The following is a 24719-nucleotide window of genomic DNA, read 5'->3' as shown; positions in this document are numbered from 1 at the left end:
TCTTCCACCTAATGTATAATTAAATTACATTAGGCATTTATTGAAGCCCACTATGTACCCAGCATTGAACTAGATGCTAGAAATAGAAATACAAGTGACATTTATTTCTTGCTTTCAAAGTGGAGCTCATAATTTAATGGAGGAGATAGAACTCATTGAAGATTGAATACAAAGATGAAATTCCTGTTTGGTTGGGCTCACTTGACCCTACTATGGAAAACCCATCTTCCTTATTAGGCTACTTTGGTACTAAAGTGTTAAAAACATCATGTGATGAGTTATAAACAAAACAGTATGAACCAAATACTCTGGAAATGTTCCAAATGACATGGAAAGGTTTCACCAAGGTCAGAACAACTGAGCAGGGCCTCAGTCAGTGAAGAGCATTTACTCGGCTAAGAAGGAAAGAAGGAAAGGGGAGATTGGGTCAGCATGATCTATGGAGATTTGAGAGTATGTCACATCTGAAGAAAGATAGCCCATGTGAACAGCAGCTGGGGATATATAATAGGGATGGGGAAGTGGGAAGTAAATAAAGAATTGCAATTAGAGCATAAAGTAGCTAAATAATCTTTGACCTAATAGGTTTCAGTGATGTAATAAATCTATCTTCTGAACTTTATGTTTTTAAATTTGACAATGACAGAGCTCTTGGTTTTATTTAGAGTCTTTGTTTTCCTAAATACCTCCATGTTTATATCCATTTCACAATAAAACAAACCATAAAGGATAAATTCATAGCTACTCATCCTGACCAATGCATCAATAATTCTTTAACATAGAGTTCAGTAATTATATGTTTAAAAAAATAGTAAGAATTTGAAGATAAAAGTTCATGGACCTTTGCAGTGTATTTCTATCTGGAAGGTTAAACCAAGGCAAGTGTTAGGTGGAAGGGACTTAGAGTAAGAGAACAATAGTGAGGGGTGCCTGGGTGGCTCAGGTGGTTGAGCTGCTGACTCTTGATTTCAGATCACGTCAAGATCTCCGGGTCCTGGGATGTAGCCCCATGCCTGGCCCCATGCTCTGCTCTCTCTCTTTTTGTCCCTCTCCCTGCTCATTCACACACACTCTCTCTCTCTCTCTAATAATAAATAAATAAATAAATCTTTTAAAAAATGCTGAAAATGGAGAAAAAGAGCAGACTCAGAACGGTGCTTTAAAGTAAGAATCAAAATTAGTATAAAGAGAAGTAGATGCCCTACACTACAAATTCTGGGAGAACAGAACTCCCTCCTGCTACTGGGCAAGCTAAGACAAAGTGAGACAGTCGTTTGCATGAGCAGTCCTCACCTCCTTCGCCACCCTTCTGTGTTTGACTCTGTTGGGACATGACAACCTCTCTCTGGCTGGCTTCTTGTTAGATTCTGCCACTCTGAGGTACTGGTGGATATTGGAAGATGAAAAAGGGGAAATAAATCTTTTTTTTTCTTTCAAGCCTTCCTTTCAAGAGCACCTTTCAGCACTTCTGGCACCCACAGAGTAGAGTCACTTCCTCGGTCCTGGTTCCAGTGTTCACATGCTCTCAGCAGTCCTAAAACCTGGCTTCCCAGAACACTCTTAGCATCACTGGTCCTGGCTTCTCAACAATTGCTCCATGGTTCAAGCACTGACTAGGTTCAAGCACTTCCTTGGGTGCCAGGCCTGTTTCGTACACCAAGTCATAAGGTAGAGAAGTGTCCCTGACCTCTAAGAACACACCCCCTCTTCTCCTTTGTTTCCCAGACTTAAGGACATAAGCTTCATTCTGCATTCATCTCTGGATTACATCAGCTTCCATTTTTTGTTCTCTTAACTCCTCAACACATTTGTAACCAGTCACCTAAATCACCTCTGTTTGAAAAACAAAGCACTTTACTGACTAGACCCTAAATTATTCAATCCTTGTTAGCAAAGGTCAGCCCACAAAACAGATTCACCAAGATTAAATTCTTAGAGTGAGTTCCTGAGCTATGCGACTTTAAATGCAGAGATGTCATAAATCCCACAGGAAAACAGGATACTTATAATCTATGGCATGCTTTGGATTCATGATTTCTTAAATTAACGACTGAGATTATTTGAGATCAATTGCCTATAGAAGGCAATAATTTGGGAGAACAGTTGGGTGTTACATTGAGTTCTTATGGTAGAAATGATTTTACGTACTATGGGGTGAAGTGTCTGCTTTTGGAGAGTTTACAGAAATAAAATCATAATCACAGGGCTTTAAACTCCTAGAACAAGACATCATCAAAAAGTATCCCTGAAAAAATCACTTATTTTTTTCAGTGCCAGGCAGATATTGGATTATTTATTATTATTATTATTATTATTATTATTATTAAAACCACTAATCTCTTGCTGAAGATAGGGTAACAAATTTACCCAGGCAGTTGCCTTGTAAGAGGGTAACTGTTCTCCTTAAGATAAGGAGAACACCCATCATTATCTCTATATCCCTAACTGGAATCTTTTTGCATATACCCCAATGGGAGCAAATACAAAACCTAACTCAGGAAAAAAGAAACACCAAAATAGTTACGACATTTCTCTAATTCTTATCAGCAGATACCTGGAGAATATGGAGGAAGTAAATTCCAAGGGTGGTAAGCCAAGGAGAATAGAATATAATAATGCATGGAACCAGATTTTTTACTCTGGATACACTTATCTGAGATACTGAAATTAATGGGTTAACTTGAACAACTAGAAATGTTCTGAGAGTTGGCTTTGTTAGTTTACTAAACCAGGACTCAGTGGGTAACCTGTATTCAATATTTAGATGAAAAAATTTCCCTAGCATAGAGAAAAGAATCCATAAACCTAGACAGATGGAAATGTTAGCATGGATTTACTATATATGATCCATCCCATTTCCTCCCTATTTCTCAAGGGGTCCCAAAAGACATTCATTTTCTTAAGCATTAAAAAAATGCTTTATTTTGGAGAGAACCAAATCATGTAAAAGCTCTGTGTGTCTGTCCTCTGAAGACTAAAGATGATAATGTTGAGAGATACCCCACTGACCCAAGTTTCCTGATTTCAATGGGAAACAAGATCTAAAGAGACAGAGGCCAAATAACAGAGAAAAGATGAGTTTACTTTAATGAAACGGGCAGAAGGAAACAATGACAATCAGACAGAAATCCCTATTTGGATAGAAATATTTGGTGGTAGTTAAAGAACTATGGTGTTCTTAGGAATGAAATAAGTAGATTTATTAACTAATCTATATATCTAAAAACAACTCTAGGAATCCAAAATGCCACTGTGGTACCATTTGTCAAAGTAGGAATTTATGAAGCTAGATAATATACAGAATTTGGACCTAGATTTGCCTTATAATATGTTCAGATACTCATGGTTATTTCTTCAGCTCTAGAATATATAACTGAAATAGATCAGTAGAATTTTCACATTGACTCCCTGACCCCTGGAGCGAGACACCCCAGAATATTAAAACAAAAGCAATACTTTATTTTCATGGAAATTGACAAAATTATTGTTATCATTGAAACCTTAAAAACATTTTTTTCTTTTTTTCCTCCGTCCTGCTGTGTGTGGCTGACTGTTTCTGGCCATGTCTTCTCACAAGACTTTCAGAATCAAGTGATACCTGGCCAAGAAACAAAAGCAGAATCATCCCATTCCCCAGTGGATTTGTTGAAAACTGGTAGTAAAATCAGGTACAACTCCAAGAGGAGGCACTGGAGAAGAACAAAGCAGGGCCTATAAGGCATCACATGTCATGAAATGACATACCTAACTGGCATCACGTATTTAATTAAACTGTGTGAAGATCATGTGTTCTATCCTATCACTCTGTAAATATCCTTCCTACCTGGCCAACAGACATGTTTTATCAGGGAAATGATTTTTCTGCTACTATGCCTTTGCACCAATAGGTTGGTTTGGTATTAAATTTGAGAACTTTTAGTCCTAAAAAAACAAACAAACAAAACAAACAAAATAAAAAACCTTGAAAAATATTACAGTGAAGGACGCCTGGGTGGCTCAGTTGATTAAGCAGCTGCCTTCAGCTCGGGTCATGATCCCAGCATCCTGGGGTCGAGTCTCACATCGGACTCCTTGCTCGGCGGGGAGCCCGCTTCTCCCTCTGCCTCCACCTGTCAGTGCTCGTGCACGCTCTCTCTCTCTCTCTCTCTGACAAATAAATAAATAAATAAAATCTTTAAAAAAAAGAAATTACAGTGATGATATCTACCAACTCCCAGTATTCACATATGTACAAGGGACAGGTGGATGTTGAAGAATAACTATAGATTATGATAGATTTGATTATGTGCTGGTTCTAAGTGCATCTGATGATCTATATGTAGGATCTTCAGATATGGTCTAGATGTGAAGCAAATCAATTCAGAAATTAACTGTGCTATTTCCTCTATACCAATTATAAAGAATTGGAATATAAAGAACCAGAGCAATTTTCTTTTACCAGGAAGGGTCAGCAACATACCTTCATTTTGGGGTTATATCGACTCTCTCGCTCTTTGTAAGCTAGTCTTCAAAGACCTTGATCATCTTGACATCCCACAGATATATTAGTGAACTAAATAATATCTAACTTTTATTTTTTAATTTCTTTAAAGATTTTATTTATTTATTTGAGAGAGAGCATGTGTTCATGCAGGAGCGAGGCTGGGGGAAGCAAAGGGGCAGGGAGAATGACAGACAGACTCTGTGCTGAGCTCAGAGCCTGACGTGGGGCTAGATCCCAGGATCCTGAGATCATGACCTGAATCTGGAGCTTAAACAACTGAGCCACCCAGGTGAACCTCTGACTAACTTTTAAAATGCAATTGCACATATATTGTATTCTTTGGAACTGTTGAAATAGCATTCATAATCTATTCTTCAAAGGTATGGTAGAAAGAAAAGCTACACAAGGTAATAAACTGACAACATTCACTATTTCCTCCATGAAAATTAATCTAATTTTTTATATCTCTTTACTGGTTACTTTTTGTAAATTATACTTTCTTATAAAATTATTATTTCATTCATTTGTATCTTTTTCTTTTTTAACCACTAGCATGGGCTAAGAGGTAAGTTTAGCCATCTATTACATGTTTATTTCTCTATCTTATAGTTTTTGTTTTATGAAGTTGAGACATTTGGCTCATAGATATTTGACACTATTATATTTTTATTGTGAATGACTCTTTTTAACATTACAGAGTATTCTTTGTCACAGTTAATGCTTTTTGGCCAGAATTCTGCCTTGACTAATATCTTATGACTCCAGCTTTGCTTTTGTCTTGTATAATTTGCTTTCCTTTTATTTTCAGTCCTTCTAAATTACTTCTTTTAGTTATTTATCATGTATACTATGATACTGTGATTTATAAAAAAATATATATTTGGTCTTTGTCCACGGTTTCCGACTCAAAGCTCTTAAAACGCCTAGAATCTCCTGTGATAAGAGCAATGATGGAAAGCCCTTAGGTAATTTAAGGATGGGGAGCTGGTTGCCAGGAAAATCATTCTTGTGATCAGAGGGTTGGAACTTTCAGTACCACCGCCCCCCCCCCCCCAATCTCCAGGGGCTGGAGATTGAGTTCATTCACCAATGGCCAATGACTTAATCAATCATGCCTATGTAATGAAGCCTCAGTAAAAAACCAGAAGGAGAGCATTCAGAGAGCTTCCAGGATGGTAAACACATGGAGATCTGGGAAGAGTGGCACACCTGGAGAGGGCATAGAAACTTTGAATCCTTTTTCCATATCTTGCCTTTGCAACTCTTTCATCTGCCTATTCCTGGGTTATATCCTTTTATAATAAACCAGTGATCTAGTAAGCAAAATGTTTCTCTTTGTTTTGTGAGTTGCTCCAGCAAAGTAATCAAACCCAAGGAGGGGGTCTTTAAAACCTTCAATCTGTAGCTAATTGGTCAGAAACACAGGTGGCAACCTGGACTTGCAATTGGCATCTGGCAGGGGTGGATGGGGCAGCCTTGTAGGAAGACCCCTTAACCTTTGGGATCTAATGCTATCTTTGAGTAGATAGTGTTGAAATTGAGTTAAATTGTATTACACTCAGCTGGCATTGGAAAATTGCTTGTTCGTGTGGGGAAAGTCCATACACACACACACCCCTATACAAACACACATGTTGGAATTGGTGACCAGAATCTTTAATGTATAGAGAGTGTGTGTTTATATATATTTGTATAAAGTATTCTGCTTTCTTGAAAAATTTTTCTGAAATTATGTTCATTTATATTTATTCATAGTTCTGATCTTATTTCTATTATATAATTTAATGTTGTTGATCTTTTATAGATTTTTAAAGACACTTAATATCCTGGTCCCCTTTCTTATTTTTTATGTGTAGTTCTTCTGGTAGTAAAGGAGGTTTGCCCTTTCGTTTTAATCATTGTTTCATAATTATGACTTTATATCATGTCATTACTTATTTATGTCTTTTGACATAATTATCCCTACTTTGAATAATGATAAAAGTGTTCCATTTTATTTCTTCTTCTCCACTTCCTAATTTAAGTTGATAATATTAACTGTAACAATATTTATGTTTATATTTTTAAATACGTCTATAATTACATTACTGGTTTTTCAGCTCTGAAGGATTTAACTCCTCTCTAACAGAGCACCTTTGTTTTTTGTTTTGTTTTAAAGATTTTATTTATTTAACAGACAGAGATCACAGGTAGGCAGAGAGGCAGGCAGAGAGAAAGGAGGAAGCAGGCTCCCCATGTGGGGCTCGATCCCAGGACCCTGGGATTATGACCTGAGCCGAAGGCAGAGGCTTTAACCCACTGAGCCACCCAGGTACCCCTAACAGAGCACCTTTGTAATCAGTGATCTTATCTTTCATGTTGTTTCCTCCTCCTTTCCAATTTTAGTTAGCTGTCTCATTTCTACATATATAGGCATATAACTTTCACATTCTGTTCTGTCACCATAAGCCCCACATTTGTTTGAGTCCTGGTTTTATAGTTACATATGTTCAATACTCAACAAAATAATGTCATGAATTCCTTTGCCACAATTTCCCCAGCTCATCTCTTGGTTTAAATTAATTTTCCAGTGGTTGTTCTCAAGAAAGGTTCATGGGAAAATATTCCTTGGTTTTTAACATATTCAAACTTGTTTATCTGAGGTCTTTATACTTGAAGAACATCTTGGTTGAATAAAAAAATCCTTGGCTCACGATTTCTTCCCCTGAGTATTTGTAGCTCTTCCCCTCTGTCTGTTGCTGTGGAGAAATCTATGGATGGCTAGATTCTTTCCCCCCTTACAAGTCTCTTGTTCTTTTTATACCACTACCCAAAAGATTCCTTCCTTATCTTTAGAGTCCAAGTAATTTACTTAGCCATGTCCTAATATTGAGTTTTCTGGCCAGGGTTTTTTTCCCCATAAAATGTGCCTTTGCAATGTACAGATTCCAGTGTTGTTTCATTTTGTTTTTTAAATCTCAAGAAAGCTTTTTTAAATAATATCTTGAACTTAATTTCTGTTCCTTTGTTTTGACTTTATTTTTCAGATACTGCAGCTATGCATTATTTAGATATCTATTTCTTGCCTTCTAGAATGTCTTTGGTCCTCTTTGCTCAGTAATTTTGAGAAGATTTTATGTGTATTTTCATGTTTATGAATTATATGTGTCCCCTAATTTTAATGCAGATAGAATGTGGGTCTTTATTTTTCCATTTAAAAAAATTGCTGTTAATTTTGAGCAATTTCCAAAGAGAGATGGTGTCATGAAACCACGTTTATAAAAGAAGGCCCTCCAAGTATTTAAATTAAAATCAGTAACAATCTATAACCACTGCTATTTAAAGTTTTACTGCAGATCCTGGTACAGAGTAAGGAATAAGAAAAAATGTCACAAAGATTGAAAAGGAAAAAATAAATGGTCATTACTCACAAATGTATGACTTTTTACATAGAAAACACAAGATATTTGCTTATAAATTATTAAAATTAATAAAAGTTTAAAGGGAGCTAGAGAAAATACAAATAAATATTCAATTTCATGTCTGTGCCACAAAAACCAAGCAGTACAAAAATGCAATTCAAAAAATTTACAATAGCAACAAAATATGTAAGGTACCTACAAACAAGTCTTAAAAAATGTAAAGAAGGCAAAGACCTATATGGAGAAAATTATAAAACTCTATAGAACAACATTAAAGAGACCTAAGTAAAAGAGAGTCATCTAATCTTAATGGTTAAGACTACTCAATATAAAGAGGTCAAACCTGCCCACATTGAGCCAAAGATGTAATAATTTTAAAATCATAGGCATGGCTGGATCTTATAAGGAGATCAATAAATTAATACTAAAATGCATATGGAGTTCTAAAGAAGAAGAAAAAGTGGAAGAGCCTCGCCCTACAAATTATCAAGACATTAGGAATTTACAGTAACAGTACAGTATGATATTGGCATAGGGATAGACAAATATCCAACAGAGAGCCTGGAAACATGCCTATGTATGTAAATTTGTTATATGACAGAGGTTGCATTGCAAAGCTGTGAGAAAATGAAGAACTGTTTAATGAATGGTGCTGATATAATTAATTGCCCATATGGAAAACAAGTCTATTGTACTCCTACTTCAATTCCAGAGAGATTAAGATTTACATGTGAAAGTACACCTCTTTCAAAACTCAAAAGATAATATAGAAGATTATCTATATGACTTTAGAATAAGGAATGATTTCCTAAATAAGACACCAAAACTATTAACTGGAAAAGAAAAGATAATAAATATAACCACATTATAATTTCAAAACCCCCATTCATCAAATGACATCATTCAAAGAGTAAAACAATAAGCCACAAAACAGGAGAAGATACTACAACACATTTAGCCAATAAGGGTGTTTTTCCATTAAATTGATAGAAAGAAAAATCCATGTAACAACACGGAAAAAACAAATCACAGAAGACTACACACAGTGTATAAGCATTTTTGGTAAAGCTCTAAAACAAGCAAAAGAAAACAAATCTTGTTTAGGGTTACATAGGTTTGGGATGCAACTTTTTTTTTCAAGAAAAGGAAAATAAATAAAAAATGCAAATCAGTATATAAGTTACCTCTAAGATGAGGAGATAGAAATGGATAAAAGTGGAAGCATATAGATAATAAATTCAATGGTATTGATCATTTTTAAGTTCTTTATTTGGATAATGCTTCCTGGTACTTCTAAGTATTTAAAGAAATCCTTAAAGGTTTTTTTGTATGCTTTATATCTTAAATATATATTACTTATATTCTTAAAATCAAATATATTTTTGAATTATAATATATGCACAGAAATATGCATAAATCATTAAGTATATAGGTCATTTATCACATTTATCATAAATTGGTCACATCCATGTAACTACCACCCAGATTAAGAAAAAGCACCTTATTATCACAAACCAAAAGCCTCTCCCTTCTCATTACCTTTAACTTCCTCCCGCAATAACCAATCTCAAATATTCTTTTGTTTGTATGTAAATGTATATAAAAATATCATGAAGAATGTTAAGCAAGGAGAGCATGTTTCTTCTGAAATCAATTATTTCCAGGAAAATTTTCATTTTCAACCAGGCAATAAATTTTATATAAAAAAGAAGGAAGAGGACACCTACCCTGTACACAGTTCAAATTACTATACCCTATTAGTCAAAGGGATGATAAAAGATAATAGTTAAAGTCCCTTTCCTATGGTATCCATTCCTTGAAAAGACACACTTGTGACTACTACAATCCACACTTCTATGGCAGTCAAGAATGTTTAACATGTAGTGAAAGAGAACTAATAGAAATAGCATAACACTGCTAGTTCATGTGGAACTTATTTTTTGTGAACTTAGTCCTACCATGAACAGGTGAAACCTCTGTTCAAGTGAGCAAACCTTTGGTGATAGATACTTTTAGAGTGGAGAGCTCATAGATTATGACCTGCTTGTTTCACAAAATATGTTTTTCTCCACCCATCTGGATAATTTCATTCTCTTCTCTGTTACTGCTGCAAACTCTAAACTTGTCATTATTCATTCATAATTCCACCCCAACCTCCATTTAATTTTCCAATAATTACTAGAACAATCTTCTTAAATATAGGTCTGATTAAATTAATTATCTATCAAAAGCTTTCAGAATTTAAGATAATCTCAGCATCTTCTTACAGAAAGATTCCTCCTCATTTGATTTTTTACTTAATTCCCATGTTTACCACTGACTATACTATCATCTATTTCCCACATGCTAATATAGAGACATTGCATATTTAATTTCCTAGAATTCCCCCTTCTTGCCATTCTACCTCAGGATAATTGCACAAATATTTCCATTTACCTGAATCTAAAGAAGTCACACGAAACTAATATTTGATGTCACTCAGAAAAGAGCTCAGATTTCCATCTTATGCCTTAATTTTTTATGACTGCCACCAGGGAACACCTCTACATCACCTGGTTCTGATAGCTAGTGGGGTTTATGCCCTGGATCCCACAGGACTATAACCAACAGAGGAAGAGTTCTTAGATGACTACTAGCCCCAGGGCCTGGCAAGATGCAACAGAATTAAAGTCTTTCTGTAAATGAGATTTATTACATATCTGTAATGATTGTGACCTGAGTGGCAGGCTTATAATTAAACATGAAACTAGGGACAAACTATAATCTTTCCAGAAACCTTGGGGGGTGGGCACTGTCTTCATGCTTACCCTCTGGCTTGCTCCAGAGAGGGAGGGAGATTTACAAGCAGCCATTGTCCAGGTTTTTGTCTGGTGCCCCAGTTTTTTTGCAGCTGCCACAATCCAGGGAACACCTCTTGATTGCCTGGCTCTGATGATGGGGTAAGACTGTATTCTTGTGTCCAATGAGACTGTAGCAATTAGAAGGATGGTTCTTAGCTGGCTACCACCAGGACACTGCACACACAATGGACTGTGGAATACTCCTAAGTCTTTCTGTGAAGGGGGTTCCTTTGCTTACTTTAGAGCTTCAACATGAGGGGCAGGCTTCAGGTTTGGCACACATTTAGTGGCTTACAGAGCTTCTCTCAAAAACTTAGGCTGGAAATGCCATTTTGGTGCTATTCCTCTGCCTGGTTTTAGCTTGCCTCCATAATCCAGGAAAGAACTTATACACTTACCTGGAAGCCATATCTTTGTGACTGCTGCCCAGAAGTATACTTCCAGATCACCTAGCTTTAGTAGCCAACAGGGTTTATGCTTGCAGTCCCAGAAGACTATATGTAGCTGTACCTCATTTTATTGCACATTCAAGATATTATAGCTTTGTTTTGTTTTGTTTTACAAATTGAAGATTTGTGTCAACTTTTCATCAAGCAAGTCTAGGGGTATTATTTTTCTGACAACCTTGGCTCACTTTATGTCTCTGTGTCACATTTGGGTAATTCTCACAATATTTCAAACTTTTTCATTGTTATTATATTTGTTATGATGATAAGAGATTGGTATTTTTTTTTACTATTGTAATGTTTTGGGGACCACAAACTATGCCCATATAAAATGGTAAACTTAACTGATAAATGCTGAGTATTTCTGACTATACCACAGACCAGTCATGCCCCCAACTCTCTCCCTCTCCTCAGCTATTCCTATTCCCTGACACAGAACAATAATGAAATTAGGTCAGTTAATAATCCTATAACAGGCTCTAAGTGTTCAAGTGAAAAGCAGAGTCAAGTATCTCTTACCTTAGATCAAAAGCTAGAAACAATTAAGCTTAGTGGAATGGGCATGTTAAAAGCTGAGACAGGTCAAAAGTAGGCATCTTGGGCCAAATAGTCCAATTGTGAAAGATTAAAGTTTTTGAAGGAAATTAAAGTACTACTCTAGTAAACACATAAATGAAAAGTTAAACAGCCTTATTGTTTATATGAAGAAAGTTTCAGTGGTTTGGGACAGAAGATCAAACAAACCAAAGCATTCCCAAAACAAGCCCAATCCAAAGCAAGGCCCTGGTTTTCATCAATTCTGAGAAGACTGAAGAGATGAGGAAGTTGCAGAAGAAAAGTCTGAAGCCAGCATATGTTGGCTTATAAGGTTTTTTTTTTTTTTAAAGATTTTATTTATTTATTTGTCAGAGAGAGAGTGAGTGAGAGCGAGCACAGGTAGACAGAGTGGAAGGAAGAGTCAGAGGGAGAAGCAGGCTCCCTGTGGAGCAAGGAGCCCGATGTGGGACTCGATCCCAGGACGCTGGGATCATGACCTGAGCCGAAGGCAGCTGCTTAACCAACTGAGCCACCCAGGCATCCCATTGGCTTATAAGGTTTTAAGGAAAGAAGTTGTCTCTATAGCATAAAAGTACAAGGTGAAGCAACAGGTTTTTTAGAAGATCTAGCTAAGATAATTAACATAGGTGGCTACACTAAACAAAATATTTTCAATGAAGATAAAGCAGCTTTGTATTAGAAGAAGATGCCATCTAAGATTTTCAGAGCTATAGAAAAGAAGTTAATACTTAGCTCCAAAGCTTCAAGAAACAGGCTGACTCTTTTTCTAGAGGCTAATGTAGTTGATGACTTTCAGTTGAATTCAATGCTCATTTACCATTCCAAAAATCCCAGGGGCCTTAAGAATGATGCTAAATCTACTCTTCCTGTGACGTTTAAATGGAACAACAAAGCCTGTATGACAGCACATCTGTTTACAACACAATTTCCTGAATATTTTAGCCAACCATTGGAAGTTACTGCTTGGGGGCATGGGGGGGAAGATTCCTTTCAAAATATGACTGTTCAATGACAATGCACTGGGTCACCTTAGAGTTCTAATAGAGATGGACAACAGGAATTAATAACAAGAATCTGGAAGAAGTTGATTCCAGGGGTACCTGGGTGCCTCAGTGAGTTAAGCTTCTGCCTTCAGCTCAGGTCATGGTCTCAGGGTCCTGGGATCAAGCCCCGCATCGGACTCTGCTCAGCAGGGAGCCTGCCTCCCCCTCTCTCTCTGCCTGTCTCTCTGCCTACTTGTGATCTCCCGCTGTGTGTCAAATAAATAAATTAAAAATCTAAAAACAAACAAACAAACAACAACAACAAAAAAGAAGTTGATTCCAACCCTCATGGATGACTTTGATTTATTCAAGACTTCAGTAACTTCAGATTTGGTGGAAACAGCAAGAGAATTAGGGCCTGAAAATGAGACTGAATCATTGTAATCTCATGACATAACTTGAATGGGTAACGGTTGTTTCTTATGGGTGGACAAAGAAAGTCGCTTCTTGAGATAGAATCGACTCTTTATGAAGATGCTGTGCAGATTGTTGAAATATCAACAAAGCATTTTGAATATTGCATAAACAGGTGATAAAGCAGTTGCAGGGTTTGAGAAAATTAAACCCAGTTTTGAAAGATGTTCTACAGCCTTATGTACTACAGAAAAATCATTTACAAAAGGAAGAGTCAATCCATGATGCAAAGTTCATTATTTCCTTCATTTGAGAAATAGCCCTAACCATCCAAGCCTTTAGTAGCCACCACTCTAATTAGTTAGCAAACATCAATGAGGAAGCAAGACCTCCACCAGCAAAAGACTGAGTCACTGAAAGCTCAGATGACAGTTTTTTACCCAAAAAAGTATTTTAAGTAAGATACCTACACTTTTAGATATAACATTATTTCACACTTAGTAGAGTATAGTATAAATATAACTTTTATATGCACTGGAAAATTAAAAAAATATTTGACTCTCATTACTGTAATGTTCACTTAATTGTGGTGGTTTGAAACTAAACCTGCAACACCTCTGAGTAATGCTTGTATGTGGAATGAGAATAAAAGGAAGGAAGGAAGAAAGTACAGAGGGAGGGAGGTAAGGAAGAAGGAGGGAGACAAGGCAGGCAGGAAGGAAGGAAAGTAGGAACGAAGGCAGGCAGGCAGGCAACCAAGCTCAAGCTGTGTATACAGAGAACAGACTGGTGGTTGCCAGAGAAGGAGTTAGAGGAAGGGAGATGTAGAGGAAGAATGAATTTTTGTTGTTGTTGTTAAGTTTAAATAAATTTTAAAAAATGAAATAAAATAAAATAAAATAAAATAAAACCCAACAATAAGGGAATAGAAAAAAGAAAAGGGAAATTAAGGTAACTCTTTGAACCAGGGATGTTAAACAAACAATTTCAAAGTAAAGAGGTTATATGGATTATCTGAACCACCTAAACCCAGAAGACAAGAGAGGAAGAGTGGGTAATAGAGCTGGCATCATAAGAACCCACTGACCTTTGCTGGGTTCAATTTTCAAGAAAAAGGCCACAAACCTAGAAATTCTTTCTGAAGCTGGAAAAGACAAGAAAATGGATTCTCCCTTAGAGGTTTCAAAGATAAATGTAGCTGGTGAGATGCACTGTGGCTTCTGATCTGCAGAACTGTATGGTAATAAGTATGTGCTGTTTCAAGCCTTTAGGTTTGGGTTAACTTGGTACAGAAACAATATAAAATCTTTAAAATATTTTATTGTCCTCAGCAAAATGATCTAAAATTATTTGAAAAATCAACCACACAAGTGATTCAATTGTATTTTAATCTTCCAAATGCATTTTGATAGAGATTTATTAGCATATTATACATTTAGAAAGAAATTAATCTATTTTTTAAAGATTTTATTTATTTATTTGACAGAGAGATATCACAAGCAAATAGAGAGGCAGGCAGAAAGAGAGAGAGAGAGGGAAGCAGGCTCCCTGCTGAGCAGAGAGCCGGATGCAGGACTCGATCCCAGGACCCTGAGATCATGACCTGAGCCAAAGGCAGCGGCTTAACCCACTGAGCCACACAGGCGCCCCATAGAAAGAAATTAATATTTTAAAATTCAAAAAGAAGCTACATAAACAACACTTCAGAAAGGTCAATGGTAAAATGTGTGAGGAGAGAGATACTTTATTAATTAACGAATTTATTATTCATTCTTTACTAGACATAAATTTATTATATTTGATACTCAACCACAGACTACTAGCATTCTGATTTAGTTTATTATTACATCTAAGGTAAAGGATTTATGTGTAAAACATGTACTAAATTTTGATATTATATAGCTGTCTAGCAACTTCTATTTTCCTGCTAAGATATGTGCGATTTTATTCTCTTTGATGTTGAAGAAAATCTATAGTGAGATCCAGTTTTCTTTAAAAAAATTGTTTTAGAGATATAGCTTATTATTCATGGACTCTGGACTAGAAACAAATTCAAATAGATTCAGCATTCAGATCAATTGCAGCATATATATTTTTAGGTGATAACATTTTATTAAAAAGTTTTCTGAAAGAGCTTAGAAAAAAATAACACTTGAAGAATAATACCAATTCATATGAATTAATAAAAAGAAAGCCTAAACTTGTTAGGATATTTTTGTGACATGGAAATGGTTTATTTTTATAATATACTCCAAATTAATTCACTGTTCTTATGCTTGTTATTCAATCTTAATATATATCAATATTGTTTGCTTATATTAGCATAAACTTATCAAATTATGTATTAATTATGTAATAATCAGTGGCAGAAGTTGCCTGTTTGTTCCAACTTATAAAACACATTATTCTTCTTATTAAACACATACATTTACTTAATATTTACTAATATTTACTTACTTAATATTTACTAATATTTACTTAATAATAAATTAATAATAAATATAAATAATTGACAAAACTTCCTTTGAAAAAACTAAAATGATGGTCTAGTGTTATCTAACAGGGTCCAAATTTGATCTTGCAGCTTCCATAATATTTTCAGCATTCTTTATATTAAACAACCCATCAATTTCACTTTTTAAAAATCCTATTAGGAGAGAAAACATATTTCTCTTAGTTTTTGTTTGTTTCTTTGTTTATTACAGTTAAGTCTTTGCTACCAGTAAGTTGCAATCTTTAAACACTGACTGATCAGAATAAAAATATACAGGAACAAGGACATGTACAGAGGCTTCGTGAAGACCCTTGAAGAAATTACAGTTGACCTTTGAACAATTTGGATATGAACTGCATGGGTCCTCTAATAGGTGGATTTTTTTTTTGTTACAAATACAGTACTGCAAATGTTTTTTTTTTTCTTACAATTTAATAATAATATTTTCTAGCTTATTTTATTATAAGAATACAGTATATAACACATATAGAAAATATGTGTTAATACACTATGTTATTGGTAAAGCTTCTGACCAGCAGTAGACTATTAGTAGTTAAGATTTGGTGGGAGTCAAAAGCTGTATGTAAATTTTCAACTATGTGGGATATGGGTTCTCTTAACCCCCACATTGCTCAAAAATTAACTGGATTTACATCTGGAAATTTAAATAACTTTGAAGTTTTAATAAAATGAGGTATGTGTCAGTGCTAAAAGCATTGTATCTTGGCTCTTGACAACCACACAATAAATAATTAGAGATCAATGCCCAAAGTGAAAGCAGAAGGCAGGTTTATTAAAGCAACAGCACACTATCTAAGGGAGAGCAGGTGGTATTCCATGAGGTGGAGCTGGCCCTTACTTTGCTTTGGGATTGGATATTTCTTGGTCTTTTTGAAGTGGGAGGAGCTTCAACATGCAGTGGAGTGATCTCTAATGGAGGCTGCTTCCAATCATTTGGGGGACTCCTACCACAGGTTGGGAAGAGGAGTTGTTGTTGTCACTTTTATTTTATTTTTTTCAGGGTTCCAAAATTCATTGTTTATGCACCACACCCAGTGCTCCATGCAATATGTGTCCTCCATAACTCCCATTAACAGGCTTACCCAAACCTCTTCCCCCTCCCCTCAAAACTCTCAGTTTGTTTCTCAGAGTCCACAGTCTCTCATGGTTTGTCTCCCCCTCCAATTTCCCCCCACTCACTTCTCCTCTTGATCACCCAGTGTCTTCCGTGTTATTCTTTATGCTCCACAATTAAGTGAAACCATATGAAAATTTACAATCTCTGCTTGACTTATTTCACTCAGGATAATCTCCTCCAGTCCCGTCCATGTTGATACAAAAGTTGGGTATCCTTCCTTTCAGAAGGAAGCATAGTACTCCATTGTAAAAATGGATCATATCTTCTTTATCCATTCATCCATTGAAGGTCATCTTGGTTCTTTCCAAAGTTTAATGACTGTGGCCATTGCTGCTATAAACCTTAGGGTACAAATGTCCCTTCTTTTCACTGCATCTGTATCTTAGGGGTAAATACTCAGTAGTGCAATTGCAGGGTCATAGGGTAGCTCTAATTTTAATTTCTTAAGGAGTCTCTACACTGTATCCCAAAGTAGCTGCACCAACTGGCATTCTCACCAATAGTGTAAGAGGGTTCCCCATTCTCCACATCCTCTCCAACCCTTGTTGTTTATTGCCTTGTTAATTTTGGCCATTCTAACTGTGTAAGGTGGTATCCCAATGTGCTTTTGATTTGAATCTCCCTGATGGCTAATGATGATGAACATTTTTTCATGCATCTGTTTGCCATTTGTATGTCTTCTTTGGAGAAGTGTCTGTTCATGTCTTCTGCCCATTTTTTGACATGATTATCTGTTTTGTGTGTGTTGAGTTTGAGGAGTTCTTTATAGATCTTGGATATCAGCCCTTTATTTGTAATGTCATTTGTGAAAATCTTCTCCCATTCTGTGGGTTGTCTCTTCATTTTGTTGACTGTTTCCTTTGCTGTGCAGAAACTTTTGATCTTGATGAAGTCCCAAAAGTTCATTTTTGCTTTTGTTTCCTTTGTCTTTGGGGACATGTCTTGAAAGAATTTGCTGTGGCCAGTGTTCCAAGAGGTTACTGCCTATGTTCTCCTTTAGGATTTTGATAGATTCCTGCCTCACTTTGAGGTCTTTTGTCCATTTCGAATTTATCTTTATGTATGGTATAAGAGAATGGTTGAGTGTCATTCTTCCATACATAGCTGTTCAATTTTTCCAGCACCATTGATTGAAGAGGCTGTCTTTTTTCCACTATATAATTTTCTCTGCTTTGTCAAAGATTTTTTGACCATAGAGTTGATGGTCCATATCTGGGCACTCTACTCTGTTCCACTGGTCTACATGTCTGTTTTTATGCCAGTAGCATGCTGTCTTGGTGAACAAAGCTTTGTAGTAAAGCTTGAAATTAGGCAACATGATGCCCCCACTTTTGCTTTTGCTTTTTCAACATTCCCTTAGCATTTCAGGGTCTCTTCTGGTTCCATACAAATTGTTTGGAATTGTTTGTTGTTGGTTGTTCCAGCTCTTTGAAAAGTTCCAGTGGAATTTTGATCAGGATAGCACTGAAAGTATAGATGGCTCTAGGCAGTATAGACATTTTCACAATGTTTATTCTTCCAATCCATGCACGTGGAATGATCTTCATTCTTTTTGTGTCTTCTTCAGTTTCTTTCATGATTGTTCTGTAGTTCCTCAAGTACAGATCCTTTACCTCTTTGGTTACGTTTATTCCAAGGTATTTTATGGTTCTTGGTGCTATAGGAAGTGGAATCAATTCTCTAATTTCCCTTTCTATGGAAATCAACTGATTTCTGTACATTAATTTTGTATCCTGCCACATTACTGAATTGCTGTTATGACTTCTAGTAGTTGGGGGGGTGGAGTCTTTTGGGTTTTCTATATAAAGTATCATGTCATCAGCAAAGAGAGAGAATTTGACTTATTTTTTGCCAATTAGAATACCTTTTATTTCTTTGTGTTGTCTGATTGTTGTTTCTAGGACTTTTAGTACTGTGTTGAATAATGGGGTTTAGAGTGGACATCCTTGTCGTGTTCCTGATTTCAATTGGTAGGCTGTCAGCTATTCCCGTTTGAGGATGATATTCGCTGTGGGTTTTTCATAGATAGATTTTATGAAGTTGAGGAATGTTCCCTCTATCCCTGTACTTTGAAGTGTTTTAATCAGGAGTGGATGCTGTATCTTTTTTTTTTTTTTATTTATTTATCAGAGAGAGAGGGGGAGAGAGCGAGCACAGGCAGACAGAATGGCAGGCAGAGGCAGAGGGAGAAGCAGGCTCCCTGCTGAGCAAGGAGCCCGATGTGGGACTCGATCCCAGGACGCTGGGATCATGACCTGAGCCTAAGGCAGCTGCTTAACCAACTGAGCCACCCAGGCGTCCCTGGATGCTGTATCTTACCAAATGCTTTTTCTGCATCAATTGAGAGGACCATGTGGTTATTCTCTCTTCTTTTATTGATTTGTTCTATCACATTGACTGATTTGTGAGTGTTGCACTACCCTTGCATCCCATGGATAAATCCCACCTGGTCATGGTGGATAATCTTTTCAGTGTACTGTTGGATCCTATTAGCTAGGATCTTGTTGAGAATCTGGCATCCATATTCATCAGGGGTATTGGTCTGAAATTCTCCTTTTGGATGGTGTCTTTGCCTGGTTTGGGGATCAGAGTAATGCTGGATTCATAGAAAGAGTCTGGAAGTTTTCCTTCTGTTTCTATTTTTGGAAGCAGCTTCAGAAGAATAGGTGTTATTTCTTCTTTAAAAGTTTAGTAGAATTCTCCAGGGATTTCACCAGGTCCTGGGCTCTTGTTTTTTGGGAGGTCTTTGATGACTGCTTCGATTTCCTAACTAGATATTGGTCTATTCAGGTTGTCAATTTCTTCCTGATTCAGTTTTGGAAGTTTATAGGTTCCTAGGAATGCATCTATTTTGTCTAGGTTGCTTAACTTACTGTCATATAACTGTTACAACTGTTGATAATAATTTCTGATGATTGTTTCTATTTCCTTGCTATTAGTCATGATCTTTCCCTTTTCATTCATAATTTTATTAATTTGGGTATTCTCTCTTTTCTTTTTGATTAGTTTGGCCAGTAGTTTATCAATCTTATTGATTCTTTCAAAATTCAGCTTCTAGTTTCATTGATGTGTTCTACTGTATCTCTAATTTCTATCTCACTGATCTCTGCTTTAATCCTGATTATTTCCCTTCTTGCATGTGGGTTTGGCTTAATTTGTTGTTTATTCTCCAGGTCTTTAAGGTGTAAAGAGAGCTGGTTTATTCTGGAGTTTTCAGTTTTTTTGAGGGAGCCTGGTGGGAAGAGTTGTTTTTTACCTTAAAAGGTTTGTTCTGGAACCATCATGGCAACTCTTTTTCATGGGGATGGCAATGCAAATGCATTATGATAGATCTAGGGGTTACTCTGGGGTAGAGGTATAAGGGGAGAGAACATTTTCAGTACCAGTGTCTCCTGGTTTTTTAGGCCCAGGATCTCAGAAGTCACAAAGTCGGGAGGTTGTGCCCTCAGTCTTCTAATGTGTAACCCATTTTTCACCATCCTTGCCTCTAACTCATCTCTCACTGCCCACACATTCAGATATAGGGGAATATTGATTGACAAAATATTAATTGCCAAATAACAGTAGTTGGAGAATAAGAAAAATGCAGGCACCTGATTATATAATATTACTTAAATAAAATATGTTTTTATAAGTGCTATTGGAAGTAAATTCCTCAATACTTTAATCACACAGAATGATGGAATCCTAGATTTTTTTTCTTGTATTTACTAAGAAAAATTATCATGCCTCATGTATATTAAAATGGAATAGGGAAAATTAAAAATTGTTTTAAGTTGATTTGCGTGTGTTTTGCGTATATGAGAGAGAAAGTGAGAGAGAAAGAGAAAGAGAGAAAAAGAGAAAGGGAAAGACAGAGAGGTGGCTACAGTGAATTGATGAGTTGCAGGATAGATTTTAAAGTTTTGTCTTTTGCTTTCTACATTTCCTTTTCCTTAGGTTCAAGAGAACAATCAGTAATATCTCAGATGCCTGCTGGTAACATCAGCAGAAAGAGTTAGAGGCTCCCAGAAAATTAAAGATGAGACATAGTTTTCCTGACATAAGAAAAGTCATTTTTTGTCCTCAGCTATTTTTAATGATCTATACCCCACCTGTGTACTTGCCCAAGCTCACTTCTTCCAAAACTTCCTGGGAGGTTCTTACAAAGAAATACAAAAATCTCACTAGTTAAGGATTTTGAGGGAATAAGGCAATGGGAAAACTAACAGTCACCACCAGACCAGGAAATAGCCTAAGCTATTGAGACAATAAATCAGTGGAAAAACTCCTAGTGCTATTTCAAAAGTAATCAAGGCCTTGCATTCCTTGTCCCAGAAAATGAGCCCAAGACCCCATCTAGTTTATATCTGCTCTTGAAGCCTGCAGAGTCCCTTTCCCTTGTCCAACAGTTACCTTTGCTTTATTCTAACGTTGAAGTTTCTGCCCTCGGTGGAATACAAGCTTCATTCAGGTGAACATGCAATACATATTTCACAAATACATATGTGGATGGGCATGCATCCACAACCTTATGACCAACCATACACGGGATAATAAAACTCTCCCTTCTGAATATTCATCTTAAATACTAAATAAAAATCCCTCTCCTGTTCAAACAGTCAAGGCTTTGGAACTTATTCCCTGTGATCTCCTTGTATGTTGTAAACAAAGATTCCTTTGTTTGACAACTCCACCTGTTTCTGTGTTTCACCAAAGACTGACCTCAGTTAGTTCAGTTACTGTAATGGCTTTCACTACTCTGATTCTACCTCTGCAAGTCTCCAAATTTAACTATTTTTTTCTCCCAATTCCGCATGTTCTTGGCTTAAACTGCAACTCTGAAGAGATGATTTGCTTGTTTAAAAAAAAAAATCAAGAAAAGGGAGTAGTAGTCAACATTGTTACTTGGAAATTCCTGCCCTAAGGGGCTCTCCTGTTGTTTTTCTTTGACTTCCTGGACTAAAAGGACAGAAATTTGGCAATACATCACTCCCCAATCCAGATTACTGACAGAACAGTTTATACTCTTAGAAAAATATTAGTTTAAAAGATCACATGATTAAATACTCAAGCATGTAGTGTAATATTGTGGTTTACAAGAAATATATTTTGGTCATCTGAATATTTGGTTTTCAACCATGGCTACTGACTCACAGCTCCTAAAACTCTTGGAATTTCCTGTGATAAGGGTGAGAGAGGTGTGTTTTCTTATGTTAATGAAGTGACCTTCAGACCTCACTCAAGGGCAAGGGCTGTTTGCCTGAAGGACCAACCACTTGGTGAAAGCCTTTATAACTTTTTGCCCAACATGCCTCCCCTTCCCCCCAATTCAGGATTATCTGAGGAGGGAAGAGGAGCTGGAGATTAGATCAGCAAATGACAATGATTTAGTCAGTCATGACTATGTCATGAAGCCTCCACAGAAAACCTGAAAGGACTGGGTTCAGAAAGCTTTTAGTTTGTTAAATGTATGAAAAGGCAGGAAGAGTGGCAGTCTTACAGAAGGTAATAGAAGCTCTGTGCCCATCCTCCATACCTTGCCCTGTGTACTTCTTTATCTAGCTATTGGTTTAAATCCTCTATTATATCTTTTAATAAGCTGGCAAATATAAATTGAGTATTTTTCTGAGTTTTGTGAGTCCCTGTAGCAAATTAAAAGATCGTAAGAAATAGGCCACTGGGACCTCCAACCTATAGTTGCTCAGTCACAAGCACAGGTAAAAACCTGGGGCTTACAGTGAGACTGGCATCTGAGGTGGGGTTGGAGATAGTCTTGGAGAACTGATCCCTTAACTGATGAAATCTTACGCTATGTTCAGGTAGATAGTGTCAGAATTTAGTTGAATTCTTGGAGACCCTGCTGTTGTCTGAAAATTATTTGGCATTGTTGGTATGATGTCCTAAAACCCAAAAAGATATAACTACCTCAAAATAAGAATAAGGTTGACAGCTTATATATAATAAGTGAGTATATCAGGGATTTAAAATATACCCAATAAATAGTGTAAGGAAATAAGGAAAGATTTTGAAATAAAAACAAGAATAAGAACCTAGTGGTACTAATAGATTAAATATATGTAATCTAGTTGAATTAAGAATACAATGGGTAGAATACGTAATGGGTTCGATAGAGATAAGAAGTCACTTAAGGATATAGTCATCTGGATACCAGCAAAGCATTAAAATTATCAATATAAAAGAGATGTAAGATGTAGGTGATGTGTGTGGAACAAAAGCTAGAGAAAAAATTAGATTTCCTTACTACTCATAGCCTGTTGACAAGTCCTTGAAGTTCCTCTGGGGACTCAGCTGCTTCAATGTGGACACGTCCACTCAGGGCAAAAAGCATTCTTAGTCCACCCCCCAGGATACTGAAAATCTACTTTCAAATGTAAAAATTACTTTGGAAACTTCTTTATCTCTACTCCCCACCCCTGCCCTCAAGATATACATTGGCAATCATCTCCCAAGCATATACCCACTGATACACATCAGAAGAGTCTCTTCCCTGAGTTTTTACTAAATAGTAATAAATGACCTTTCCCTAACAATAGCTAGCCCCCTCAAGGTCCTGGAAACCTTGTTTATAAAATACCTTGGAGGCTTATGCTATCCCTAACCTCCTCCCAAATTGAAAGTATATAATCAGCCACTCTTCATGACCTCTCTCTCTCTCTCTCTCTCTACTCCAAATAAATAAATAAATAAATATTTTTAAAATAAAATAAAATAAATGACTTTTTTTTAAATGAAAGAAGAAAAAAGGAAAGAAATATTTGAATATTAATGTACATCTATTTCTCAAGCATAAAATAGTCAAGACACTGGATTAAAACTTACATACAAGAAAAGAAAAGAATATTCATAACTATAGTTGACTCTATGAATACCAAAGTAGGGCATACATACCAAAGACAAAAAAAAAAATCATAAGTGTTAGAGAGAAAAAAAATAATTCATTAATAAAGAAACAAGAATCAGAGTGACAGAAAATTTTTAAATAACATCAGATATAAAAAAGGATGAAGTAATAGCTTTATTATCTTGAAAAAAATAATCACAAATGTAAACTTTTAGATCCTTATAAAATGTCATTGGAATAGGAAGGCATAATAAAAAAAAATAATTTCAGGAATACAGACCACCGATAATTTGCCTTAATTTGTGTAGGCAGCACTTAAATACTAATATTATTTTAACAATTAAAATGTACTCTATGACCTATGGGGTGGGGGAAAAGAGGACGACCAAGTCATCTTGAAATAATTCAGTCTTATGAAAAAAGTAAAAAGATAGAAAAAAAGACTTGAAGAAAAGAGAGATAAAACATATGCATAATAAAAATAAATAAATAAATAAACAACTGGAGTGCCTGGGTGACTTAGTCGGTTCAAGTCTCTGCCTTCAGCTCAGGTCATGATCCCTGGGTCCTGGTATTGAGCCCTGCATCAGACTCCCTGCTCAGTGGAGAGTCTGCTTCTCCCTCCCATTGAGAAAAAAATTTTTACTTATTTATTTGAGAGAGATAATCTTTAAATTTTACTTATTTATTTGAGAGAGAGAGAGAGAAAAGAAAAACATGCACACAGCACGGGGAATAACAGAGGGAGAGGGAGAAGCACCCCACTGAGCAGGGAACCCCCTGCAGGGCTCTATCCCAGGACCCGGGTATTATGACCTGACCTATAGGTAGACACTTAACTGACTGAGCCACTCAGGTACCCCAATGAATACAATCTTTAAAATAATAATAATAATAATAAAGATATAATATTTCAGATAGTATGATTTCTTTTTAATGTAAGACTTGGTATAAAAACAGGATGACATACTTGTCTAATTATGGCAAAAGACTTTGATAAGTTTAGATGCAGTAGTATGTAAAAAATTTAACCTCTTTCATTAACTTATAATTTAATTAGATTAAATAAGAGACATCAAAATTTAGAGAATCTAATAGTCCTGATCTATTAATAAATG

General features: G+C 36.0%; 1 pseudogene; it reads left to right on the top strand.

Moving 5' to 3' along the window:
• Positions 1-3562: 3562 nt before the first annotated feature.
• On the top strand, positions 3563-3717 carry LOC106004735 (annotated as a pseudogene).
• Positions 3718-24719: the final 21002 nt, after the last annotated feature.

Source organism: Mustela putorius, unplaced genomic scaffold (genome assembly GCF_011764305.1).
Source record: "Mustela putorius furo isolate JIRA1106 unplaced genomic scaffold, ASM1176430v1.1 tig00003972_pilon_pilon_pilon, whole genome shotgun sequence".
Lineage (NCBI taxonomy): Eukaryota > Metazoa > Chordata > Mammalia > Carnivora > Mustelidae > Mustela > Mustela putorius.
Note: the sequence above shows the minus strand (reverse complement) of the source record. Positions and strands in the feature narration are given on the sequence as shown.